This window comes from Cicer arietinum, chromosome 1 (assembly GCF_000331145.2).
Source record: "Cicer arietinum cultivar CDC Frontier isolate Library 1 chromosome 1, Cicar.CDCFrontier_v2.0, whole genome shotgun sequence".
In the NCBI taxonomy this organism is placed as follows: Eukaryota; Viridiplantae; Streptophyta; class Magnoliopsida; order Fabales; family Fabaceae; genus Cicer; species Cicer arietinum.
Window position 1 is genome coordinate 52,769,239 of NC_021160.2, and position 12,196 is coordinate 52,781,434.

Here is a 12,196-nt window from a genome sequence, read left to right on the forward strand (position 1 = left end):
TTTTAAGTGAGTTGAAAAGCCACCCAACTATTAATATTTTAGTAAAGTGAAGGATCGAACGAGTATTGGCTGCTGATGAGTCAAAAAATAAAAAGTATTGGCTGCTGATAAATTAAGCCATATTTTTTGGGTACTATGATATATATATTTTGTTGTCTATCCTCTTTAGCTTTTTTATTCTTTCAACTCTATAGTTTTTAAGATAATGGAAAATATAGTAATTTAAAATTTGTTCGGAAGATAAAATAAAATCTAATTAATAATTTTTTAGGATTTGAATTCAATTTCTTCTAAACAATTATCTCTTTAGTTTTTGTTTATTATTTATGTTTTTATTATATATAGTTATCTAACTTTGTATTTAATTTAGATTTGAACTTTAGATTGTAGTATATTATGTTTATTTTTTCTCTTTCAATAGAGTTTAAACCTTAATCTTTTTACCCTCAAATTATTCAATTCCTTAGCTCAAAACTACCCAACCTAAACAACATTCTTTATAAATGAAGATTAATTTTGTCTTTTACCAACAAGTCTATTTTATAATGTACGAATAATATGTAAAATGTAAAGAATCAAAATATATCTATTTAGAACAAATATATATATATATATATATATATATATATATATATATATATATATATTTAAATATATGAGTAATATGTCAAATGTAAAGAATCAGAATGGCATTCCATGTACGTAAAACACGCTGGTTCTAAAGCATGCGGGGATATTTATAATTTGCTAAACATATTTTTTGTCAACTACATTCGTGTACCTAAACACATGCTGGTTCTAAAGCATGCAGGAATTAATATCTATGAGTAGGGGCGGAATTAATTAAAGCTTGAACTTACTTCAACTTGACTCCATGAGATTGGTACAATTCAAGCTTTAGTTTAATATCAATATTTTTTTCTTTTATTAATTCGAATTTGACTTGATTTAAATTCGGAAATAACCCGGTTTGACTTTTTAATTCAAAGCACATGATTAAAAAAATTAAATTTTTAGATATTTGTTAAGAAAATTGGATTTTTTTTAGAAAAAATAAGTAAAAATGTCATTTAATATAGATATTATAATTATTTTGATACCATGTTAAGAAGGATGACATCTTTAGATTTAAAAGAGAAAAAATTTAAAGTTTCTTGTATTCATGATTGTAGAAATAAAAATACATAGTACAAATAGGTCAACTATATGACTTAAATAATAACTAAATTTATAAACTAACAAATAATCCTAACTAATTGTATTCTCAACATCTTTGACTTTTACGTTATATTTTTATAAAATAATTGTCTAATTGAAAAATATAAATATAAATTAGATATTTAAAAATTATAACATAAAACATATTCAACCAACATTCAAAATAGATAGAGAACTAGTTAACAACTACTACGATAATACTAACTTACAATATTAATATTAATTAATAAATCAATTATATACAAAGAGAGAGAATATATCAAATATATGACTTTTTTTATAATGAGAATATAGGAGAAATAAATCATAATTATTGATCAAATTATTAATGATTAAAATTAAAATAAAAGTAATGTAAATTTTTAAAGAGGTGATGTGACACTTTCAATTAAAGCCAAACTTTATATATTCGAAGTTCAACTTATTGTTAACAAGTTGAATTTGCTTTCAGCTCAATTGATTCACAAGGCAAATTCAACAAATTAACTATAGGTTTACTCTTAAACTATATTCAAATTAACTAAAATTATTGTTAACCCTCCTTACGAAAATGGGTGTATGAAATATGGTACAAATTATAGCATGCGTGAATGACTTTTATACTAGTTATATTGTTAATTTTGTGACAAATTATAATATTGACCAATGTCTACCATGAAACATATATGAATAATATATGAAATACAAAGGATTACATACGTCATATCTCGTAAATAATTAGTCATGTTTATTTTTATGATTGAAATAATAAATTAAATGATATTGTCTTATTTTTAACAACGATAAATATACTGTTAATCATTTATGAAGATAATATGCTATAAACTAACTTTGATTTCATATTATAAAATGATGTTTACACGTTATTGATTATATTATATATCTATATATAAGTTACTAATTATGTTATTAGTTTCATATTTTACAATTATGAATTTGTATCTGGAAGTGGAAGTGTAGAACGCTGAAACTAGCATTAACTTTATAAAGGTAAAATATAAAGAACAAAATAAAATATATTTTTAAAAATAATATATTAAACTTAATAAAGAAAATATATAATATAATATTAGTTATTTAGAAATTTTGGTTCGAGGATGATCTAAAGAATTAAATTATTTTATAATTGATGTTATCATTAACAAACTAACAATGTCTTTTTTAATGTAGATAATTATTTACAATAAATTTATCATCTATTTTATTTTTAACTTTTGTCTTACAATTTTTAATGCAGATCGTAGATATAATTCAGAGTGAATGTGGACTTTATGCTAGGGGCATTTTGAGGGGGAAAATGATTAAACTCGTTAAGCAAGTGTATTATAAAATATGGGGGTGATAATAGTAAATCCATGTTTCACATATGGGCCCAATATGTAATTTCAATTGAATCGAGGCCCAAAACGCCGCATTACACATTCTTTAGGGTTTCGCTGCTTCCCCTCCCTATATATACTTACGCACTGCATTCTTCCAAACCATTCAATCTTCGTGTTTATCAATCAACTAATAGTTTCTTCTTCGTTACAATTTGATTCGTTGGTATTGAATAATTTTTTGTTAAATTGATTCGTTTATGTTAGATCTTATTGTTTCTGTTGTTATTAGTTTATAAATTTATTTGATCAGCGATAAAAGTATATGCTATTTTTTGAGAAAGCAGGGATAGTGTGTATCAGTGTTGTGCTATTATCAATGCACTCTTCTGAAAGTGTTCCCTTGCAATATTGATTTGAGAAAATGGGCAGTTGTGTTTCATTTTATATTGTTGAAAATCACAACAATCATTTTCCCTATTCCCTACATTTTTATTTCTCTTTTAACAATATCTCTCTTTTTCGTAATGTTATTTTAAATTAATTTATTGATTGTTATAATTGGGTGAATATAAGATATGCAAAATGCAATTATCTTGCTGCGAGTAAATGAAATTTGATGTCTATAATGGCTCCAAATCAAATGCTTTTTGTTCTTCAAACTCATTCAGATTTTCATTTAAGTTGGTATTTGTTAATTAAAGTAAAATTTGTTAATGTATGTTTTTAATATTATAGAATGGTTTAGGGTTTAAAAAGAAATTTTAGTTTTACTAAAGTGGGTGTAGTCAATGCTGTGTTTGTGTTTGAAAACATTCTACTCTACTCCTAAGAGCTATTAGGAATCGAATCAATCCCATAAAAATATTAATTGAACTTTTTTTAATGGAAATAAATGTTTTAGATTGAAATAAGTGTTTTTTCAATATTAATAGTGTCATGTGATAGAGTTTGGTCATTGTAAATTTCAAAACAAAGTCATTAAACCCTAAACCCTAAATTTCAAATACTAATGATCTTTTTTTAAGGACAATGATCTTCCATCAACAGTTAAATTTCAAAACAAAGTCACTAATAGTACCATACATTAAACTATCAGAAAAGCACTTTATATAAGATTTAGCACTTTGAATAAAGATTAGATGAAATTTATGGGAAACAAATAAAAAGACCATGGGAAAAGGAAACAGACTCTAGAATAATACTCATGTAGCCAGCATTGTAAGTTAAATCACCAAACAAGTAGTGATTCATAAAATACTATTAGTGAACTAAAAAGTGAAATTCGAAAAATTAAAAGTAGCATCTTTAGTGAACAACAAGCTTCCCAAATAGCATTGTACATAGGGCAAGGTGTTGAGTAGAGAGTCGGGACTAGCTCCACGTTTTTTGCAAGAAGGGTACAAAGTGAGGTGTTTGGAAACCCAAAAAACATGGTTAACTGAATAAATACCTGACAAATAATGTGGCCATATTTTAACGTCTTGAGATGAATAATCAATGAATATGCTTTGAACCTGTTGGTTGAACATTGAAAGGGATATGAGTAGTGAGGTGAGATATTTTTCATCAATCGTATAAATGCATATACCTTAACCTCAAATTGGCTCATTAATATGGATATAAGGAACAAGATTACATAGATAATTTGCATCCAACCATATGTCATACCAAAGAGAAACCTCTCTAGATTTAGGTTAAGTATCAGTCTTCCAATTCATCCAATGAACTGTCTAATACAAGTATCAATCTAATCCTTCAATTAACTGATAATTAAATGAATTGTCTATTAGAGTTTACTTATCGAAAAAAGGGTAAGTAAACTTATTGTTTCACTCTACTTAGTTAACTTATAATTAAACTCATCAATAATTAAATTTATCAACAATAATTAAACTTATAATAAATAAATTTACATTTCATAATTTGAAACAAAACCAAAAAATTACATGATTTAATATATTGTCAATAATTAAATTTATTAACAAAAATAAAAGTAAATTATTAATAAACTAACAACAATATTTTTAAGTAGAGCGTTCATAACGTAGTCTTTTAGTTTGGGTTAGACAAATCAAAGAATCAATTTAACCTTTTAGTTTAGCTTAATTTATTAAAAAAATCAGTAGAAATAAAAAAAACACAACTAAAGTGCATTTTTTAAAAAAATTAGTTTTTTATAATTCCAGCCGATGGGCCTATTTATGTATGTGATTTTAGTGGGTTAAACAGAGAATACCAATTTAAGTAGGAGAATTGTACTGTGCACCCCTCTCTTTTACCTCCCACCCCTCAACCACAAGGAAAAGACTAAATTGCCCCTTATTTTATCTATAAAACCCTAAAAAAAAAACACTTTCCTTTTTTTACCCATTTCTTCGAAACTCTGAAAAATTCGATTCTCCCACCCTACCAAAACTTCAAACCTTTCAAACATCCAAAGTGCAAAAGTAAGGCAACCTTCGAAACTTTCGTTGAATATGAAAGTTTCGAAACATGTTTTTTTTCAGAAATTTTCAAACCTTCGAAACTTTCTTTGAATATGAAAGTTTCGAAACATGTTTTTTTCAGAAATTTTCAAACATTCGAAACTTTCTTTGAACTTGAAACTTTCGAAGTACAAAGGTTTTGAAGGTTTCGTTGAATATGAAAGTTTCGAGGTACAAACTTTCGAAGGTTTCTGAAAGTTACGAAAAGCTTCGTTTCGAAACTTTGAGATGTATGCAAAGTTTCGAAAGTTTCGTTTCCAGTGAAAGTTTCTAAATGGTTTTTTGGGTTTTTTATATATTTTTCCATTTATTTTTAATATTGGTATATTGCAGTGCCTAGAGTGAGAGGTGTGTTTGGTCAAATTATTCGTAACTTGATAGGTGGCAGAGGTGATGGTGTAGAGAGAATTCCACCAACAGCATCAAACAGACGATGCAACGAAGCAAATCGTCCAATTAGGCAGCGTCGTCGAAGACAAGAGGAGGTCCAGGATGATGATGTTGAGTCCATCGAGCATGCACATATGGAGGAGGATGTCCCTCAGCCTCCACAGATGGAGCATGTCGCTAATGATATTCATGATACTTCTGCACATGCTGATGATGCTGATGAGTCGGATGATGCTGATGAGTCGGATGATGCTGCTGATATTGATGATCAGGATCAGCAGACTGGATTTCCCGGAGGACGGACGGTGACATGTCTGTGACACAGTACGAGCATCACGTGGCTCAGAGGTTATGGGAAGGAGAGGTACATGTTAATTTATTTTTATATTTAATTATTTGTTTATTTGTGTTTAAGTTTATTTAATTAATTATATATTAATATAAATGTTTAATTATATTTATTTTTAAGTTTAAGTTTATTTAATTAATTATATATTAATTAAATGTTTAATTATATTTATTTTAAGTTTATTTAATTAATTATATATTAATCTAAATGTTTAATTATATTTATGTTTAAGTTTAAGTTTATTTAATTAATTATATATTAATATAAATGTTTAATTATATTTATTTTTAAGTTTAATTAATTAATTGTATATTTATATATATGTTTAATTATTTGTTTATTTATGTGTAAGTTTATTTATGTTTAAGTTTATTTAATTAATCTCAATTGTTCTGTAATTACTCGCAGGATCGTGGATCACTAAAGGTAATTACTCACGGATTGAAACTGAAGAAGTTTGCAGAAGTTCCTATGCCAGCTCCTGTAAAGCATTGGATTCAGGAATCTGGGTTGATGCTTCTATCTTCAGGCTACCTCACAATGGTTGATGATGGTCTGATATCCGCATTTGTTGAAAGATGGCACAGAGAGACCAGCTCATTTCATCTGCCATTTGGAGAGATGACTATCACCTTAGACGATGTCGCGACTCTCCTTCACATCTCACCACATGGTAAATTTTTTGATGCACCTTTGAATATGAATACTAATAATGCTGCAAGAGCTGCACACGAGTACTTAGGTGCAACATGGGAGGAAGCATGTGCTGAGATTAGTTATAACAAATGTGCCCAATATAGATTGTAATGGTTGTGTGATTTATATAGTCGTCTCATTCAAACTAACCAGTTTGAATGTGCGGCTAGAACGTATCTGTTGCATTTAGTTGGCTGCACTATTTTCGCCGATAAAACACATACGCGTGTTGAGGCGAAATACATTACTCTTTTTATTGATTTACATCGTTGTCGAGACTACTCGTGGGCTTCTGCGGCATTGGTTTTCCTTTATGACAACTTGGGAGATGGAGCTGTCCACGACACTCGACAACTGGGAGGTTATATGACCCTACTACAGATATATCATTTATATTAAGCTGTGTCATTTATTTATTTAATTATTAATTTGTTATTTTATTATGTTAATTATGTTGCAGTGTTGGATTTACGAGCACTTCCCTAGGATCTATAAGCGGGGTGATAGAGGAGTGGTTCCTGTGCATCTTCCAAGAGCATGTAGGTGGACTGCAAAACTTGCTGTTGAAGGTGGATTGATGGCATATCGTCGGAGACTTGATGCGTTGTTGCTCGAGGATGTAGTGTTTACACCATATGATGATGATCGAGCTAATCATCCGTTTGTATCGATTTCGATGTTTTCTGGATATCTTCGATGTGGTGGAGTCTCAGTCCCATATTTGCCAGAGCGATGTCTTCGACAGTTTGGTCGTATTCAGTGCATTCCGTGTGACGTTCCTCTGATGTCGGACATATAGATTGGATCTGACAGAGTACTATGAGATCATCTATAGAGACCTTTCGGAGACTATATCATGTTGCGACTTTTCCTGGAGAGGTCATTGCAGACTACTGTGTATGGTACATTAGTGTTTCACATCCTCTGATTCTCCCTCCATCCATTGTTGCACCTTCGAGTCCACATACTACTGTTGCTGCACATGCTGGTCCATCATCGTCTGCACATGCTGGTAGAGACCGTAGAGATCGTAGAGACTGTAGAGCAGCTGAGCTTGCACATAGGGTCTTAGATATGGTAACACCATTTAGTGAGATTCATGACATATTGAGTGAATTATGTCGCTTGTATGACAATTAGTTATTGTGTTATTGTGTTATGTATGACTGAATATTTAATCGTTCTGTTTTATATTGAGATATTTTGAGATTATCGAATGTGTTATTTTGAGATTATCGAATGTGTTAATCGAATTGTGTTTTTATATTTTGAAACGTAAATGACAACAATATATTAAATTATATTTTGAAACGTAAATGACAACGTAAATGATAACACGTAATGATAACGTAAATGATAACACGTAATGAAATACAATATATTAAATTATATTCTAATCTTCATTTAATGAAATACAAGATGATTTGCTAAATGATGGATCAATGTGTTCCCATTGCTTCATACGTGTTGCACAAGCTAATTCTCATGTCTTTGCACATTCACTACAATAGTCTTTCCATTTTTGTGAGGTAGGTGGCAAAAGACAATTAGACTTCAACTTGATCTGAACAATAAAATATTAAACATTAATAAACTTAATTTAATATCATAAACAATAATAAATTTAATTTAATAAACAATGCTAATATCATAAACAATGCTAATTAATTTAATTTAATAAACTCTAATAAATTTTACATGTACCCAATGATTTTCATTGACGAATCCAATTGCTAGTAAACATTCTTTTGACGGCGATGCTTTGTTTAGCGGAAAAAATGTCATATTCAGATTACGAGACAACGACACCAATATGATATTATATAGTGTTGCTATCACGTAACCCAAGTCTGATAAACACATCCACTTATCTTGTCATTGAGCACCCAGTCTTGATATTTTCAACGAGTTTCGCACTGATTCAACATTGTCATCGAACACATTGGCATAAAGGTCTTGATGTAGACGAATCTCTTTATCCAATTGTGTTCGAACTAAAGGCCAAGATTCTTCAGTCCAACCTAACAATGCTGCAATTGCGCGAAACCCACAATTTCCATCAGCCACCACATCTATTATCTCCTCAATATACGGATGTATAAGAGTAGAAAAATGTGTGTAAAATGGTTGTTTTGGAGAATACTGTGATGATTAAGATGGTTGCCTTACAAAACGTTGAGATGGTTACCTTGCAGAACGTTGAGATGGTTGCCTTGCAGAACGTTGAGATGGTTGCTTTGTAGATTCTTGAGAGGCATCAACATACTCCCAATATAACGGATCACAAGGAGTATCAAATTCTTTCTTCTTTTTACTTGCTCCCTTGGTTCTCACATTCTCTAGTGGTGCAAGTATTGGTGTTGTATGTGGAAATACAACTTCACGCACCTTAACCCTGAATATCCTTTGACTTACAATATCGTGTTTCTTCATGTACGCTTTCATTGCTTCTAACTCTTCTAAAAAGTCATAATCTGATAAAGATTCTTCATCCTCCAATTCATTCTCAAGGCTTAACTTTCTCTAAAAAACATGAATGTTATCTAAAGGGATAACATTACCAGATATTTGCAACTTTGCCAACTCACAAGCACATGGTAATCCATGAGTTGTTCTGATTGAGCAACCACATATTGTTTTGTCAGTACCTACAATCTTCACTCTCTGCAACTGTTTGTCAATTTTTTTAAAACATTTCCTTGATACACAATGATGCAGACTTTGAAAGAATGATGAATTATACCCGTGCTCAACATCCTTGATGGTTTTCCGAAAAGAAGACTGAATGATACATATTTGGTTCTTCAACATCATATTCACAACATCCCAACTTTTACACAAATCACCAAAACTAGTTTGCAGCATGTTTTTCAATCTCCAATGGGCAGACTCAACTCTACAAATAAATTAAACAATACAAATTAAAATAAATCACATAAACTAGTAAATCATATTTTCTAAAACAAACAAATCAAATTTAAAAATACGTGTTAGATGTTGTGTTCCCCAAATGCATCCCTCTATTGGTCATCATGGCAAGATCTCTATCAGTCACAATAACTTTAGAAATTAAAGTCTCATATTTGAACAACTTTCGTACCTTTTCAAATGTCCAAATGAAGTTATCTTGTCGCTCTTGTTTCAAATAAGCAAATCCAACAGAAAATGTCAAACTAGTAGATGTGACACCGACAATTTCAAGTAGTGGTAACCGATATCTATTTGTTTTGTATGTGCTATCACATATCAAAACAAAATGAAACGTGTTTAACAATTTTATACAATCAATATGCGTCCAAAATATATCTGTCAAAACATCAGAATTCTCCCGTCTTCTTGTCCAATACACATAATTTTCTTGTTGTATTAACTTCAACAGATGCTGCATTTCTGTGTACGAACCTCTCAATGGTGATCGATAAGTACTCATTGCTTTATATATATTGACTTGGAATTGTCAGATTAGCTTTATTTCTCACTTTCAAAGCATTTAGAATGAATCTGGGGGCAAGCTTATACTTTGTCATGTCATTGACAAATTTCCTCTCTTCTTCAATTAAACGCCCCAAATAAGAATGACCAGTTACAGTATCAAGTAGATCATGATTGTGTGTTCCACAACGAATACTAATTTTCCATCCTTCACCAACACTTAACGGTATACATCTGAGAGTAAACGGACAATTTTCTTTATGAGAACAAGTTACTGTTGATTTTGATTTTGATTTATATCTTCCACCTCTTTCGCATCCCAAAATCAATTTGTCTTTTCTTCCCATCTTTCTGGTTGCTTTATTTGAACGAGTGGTAACAATTAAAATTCCATTTTCTCTTCCAATGGTTTTTGCCCATTCAAACACAGCTTCTCGTGAAGGAAATACCTACAAAATATGTTTCAAATAAAATATCAAATATATAGTTATAATAAAAAATTTATCTGTGATGGATTATCAGTAATATTAATACCTGATCAGTGATGAATTTTTCGGTAGAATCTATTCTATTTCTTGAGGCAGAAACCTCAACTTTACTCATACATAATTTAAAAAATAGTAATAAATATAAATAATAATAAATTTAAAAAAAATTGAAATTTTCGAAACTTTCGCATTTCTCGAAACTTTCGAAACTGTGTAACTTCGAATGTTTCTGGAAAATTACGTTTCAGAACTTTCATCTTCAACAAAACTTCCGAAAGTTTGTGTTTCAGAAGTTTCGAATTTAACGAAACCTTCGAAAGTTTCAGATCCAACCAAAGTTTCGAAGGTTTTGTTTTTCTGAAAAAATTGCATTTCGAATCTTTGGTTTTTTGACAAAAGTTTCAAAAATATTGTTGAAATATGACCTCTGATTGTTTCAAAAGTTTGAAACTTTCGAATAGTAAAATTTTTTGTGTAACTTTCGAAAGTGGGGGTGATAAAAGAGTGTGATAACTTTGTTGAGGAATTTTATATAAAGTAAAAAAGGGTAGATTGGTCAATAACAAAATATGGGGGGGTGGGAGGTAAAACTGTAGGGTGCACAGTACATTTCCCATAGATACGATTCATAGTGGATGTGGACTTTACGATAGGGGGATTTTGATGGAAAAATGATCAAACTTTTTTTTAGAAGAAAATGATTATGTCGTTAGTAAGTGTATTATAAAATATACGGAGGTGAAAATAGTAAGTATTTTTTAAAGAGATGGGCCCATTATAGTATTTTAATTCACACCAGGCCCAATACGACGCATTACAAATTGTCGGATATAGTTTAGGGTTTTGATGCATCCCCTCGCACTGCGTCCTCAGAAAAAATCCACCCTTTGTTTCTTTTGGTTGCGTTTATGTAAGTTCTTGTTGTTTTTATCATTTTTAGTTTTTATAAATTTCTTTAATCAACAAAAGATGTAGATTATATTTTGTTAGAAAGCTATAATTTGTCGTGTTTATCAATCACTGTCATTTGTCTGCTATATTTTTAGCTTCTTCTTCGTTTCATTGTGATATGTTTATGATGTTATTATTATTTTTTGACAAATTGATTTGTTTATGATAGATCTTATTGGTTTTATTATTATTAAGTTTTAGATTATTTAATCAGCAATGGAAGTATATGATGTTTTGTTAGAAAGCAGGGATAGTGTGTATCAGTGTTGTGCTTTGATCAATGCACTCTTCTGAAAGTGTTCCCTTGCAATATTAATTTGAGAAAATGGGCAGTTGTGATTCATTTTAAACGGTTGAAAATCACAACAATCATTTTCTCTATATTTTGTCTTTTTATACAATTTCTCCCTTTTCTTAATGTTATTTTAAATTAATATTTATGATTTTGAAAATTTGATGGATTTACAATATATGATATTTTGTTAGAAAGCAGGGATAGTGTGTATCAGTGTTGTGCTTTGATCAATGTACTTTTCTGAAAGTGTTCCCTTGCAATATTAATTTGAGAAAATGGGCAGTTGTGTTTCAATTTTTATTGTTGAAAATCACAACAATCATTTTCCCGACATCTTTTCTCTTTATACAATTTCTCTCTTTTTCTTAATGTTATTTTAAAATAATTTTTATGATTGTGAAAATTTGATGAATTTAAATAATATATGATATTTTGTTATAAAGCAGGGATAGTGTGTATCAGTGTTGTGCTGTTATCAATGCACTCTTCTGAAAGTGTTCCCTTGCAATATTGATTTGAGAAAATGGGCAGTTGTGTTTCATTTTATATGCTTGAAAATCACATCAATC

General features: G+C 29.9%; 1 protein-coding gene and 4 non-coding genes across 5 annotated transcripts in view; all 5 read left to right on the forward strand.

The window, feature by feature from the left end:
• Positions 1 to 2,877: 2,877 nt before the first annotated feature.
• Positions 2,878 to 3,022, forward strand: LOC113785238 (small nucleolar RNA snoR135). The gene has a single exon (XR_003471390.1). It is a non-coding gene; the product is annotated as a small nucleolar RNA snoR135 (small nucleolar RNA).
• An 8,132-nt stretch (positions 3,023 to 11,154) lies between these two features.
• Positions 11,155 to 12,196, forward strand: part of LOC101497780 (large ribosomal subunit protein eL27-like) — a 1,922-nt gene continuing 880 nt past the window's right edge. The window contains exon 1 of the mRNA XM_004486733.4: positions 11,155 to 11,291. The gene's annotated coding sequence lies outside the window, so the exon portion shown is untranslated. The remainder of the gene's footprint in view (positions 11,292 to 12,196) is intronic.
• On the forward strand, positions 11,574 to 11,718 carry LOC113785236 (small nucleolar RNA snoR135). Its single transcript, XR_003471388.1, has one exon. It is a non-coding gene; the product is annotated as a small nucleolar RNA snoR135 (small nucleolar RNA).
• On the forward strand, positions 11,819 to 11,963 carry LOC113785237 (small nucleolar RNA snoR135). The gene has a single exon (XR_003471389.1). It is a non-coding gene; the product is annotated as a small nucleolar RNA snoR135 (small nucleolar RNA).
• LOC113785239 (small nucleolar RNA snoR135) lies at positions 12,067 to 12,196 on the forward strand. The gene has a single exon (XR_003471391.1). It is a non-coding gene; the product is annotated as a small nucleolar RNA snoR135 (small nucleolar RNA).